Source organism: Perca flavescens, chromosome 16, assembly GCF_004354835.1.
Source record: "Perca flavescens isolate YP-PL-M2 chromosome 16, PFLA_1.0, whole genome shotgun sequence".
NCBI classification, from domain to species: domain Eukaryota; kingdom Metazoa; phylum Chordata; class Actinopteri; order Perciformes; family Percidae; genus Perca; species Perca flavescens.
In genome coordinates this window covers 31,935,106-31,935,936 of record NC_041346.1, presented here as the reverse complement: position 1 = coordinate 31,935,936, position 831 = coordinate 31,935,106, and positions in this window count along the sequence as shown.

The following is an 831-nucleotide window of genomic DNA, read 5'->3' as shown; positions in this document are numbered from 1 at the left end:
GCTGACTGAGGGACTGTTATCTTTTCTGAGGGGGTTAGTTATCTTCTCCATCAGCTGACTGAGAGGACTGTTTCTGGACTGTTTCTGGTTAGTTATCTTCTTCATCAGCTGACTGACTGTTTCTGGTTAGTTATCTTCTTCATCAGGGACTGTTTCTGGTTAGTTATCTTCACCATCAGCTGACTGAGGGACTGTTTCTGGTTAGTTATCTTTGACTGAGGGGACTGTTTTAGTTATCTTCTCCATCACCATGAGGGACTGCTGGTTGTTATCTTCACCATCAGCTGACTGAGGACTGTTTCTGGTTAGTTATCTTCTCATCATCAGCTGTTTGACTGAGACTGAGGGGACTGTTTCTGGTTAGTTATCTTCTCCATCTGAGGGAGTTTCTGGTTGACTGAGGGACTGTTTCTGGTTAGTTATCTTCACCATCAGCTGACTGAGGGGACTGTTTCTGGTTAGTTATCTTCACCATCAGCTGACTGAGGGGACTGTTTCTGGTTAGTTATCTTCACCATCAGCTGACTGAGGGACTGTTTCTGGTTAGTTATCTTCTCCATCAGCTGACTGAGGGGACTGTTTCTGGTTAGTTATCTTCTCCATCAGCTGGTTGACTGAGGGACTGTTTCTGGTTAGTTAGTTACTGTTTCTGGTTAGTTTCTTCCATCAGCTGACTGAGGGACTGTTTCTGGGTTATCTTCTCCATGTTTGTTTCTGGTTAGTTATCTTCTTCATCAGCTGACTGAGGGGACTGTTTCTGGTTAGTTATCTTCTTCATCAGCTGACTGAGGGGACTGTTTCTGGTTAGTTATCTTCTTCATCAGCTGACTG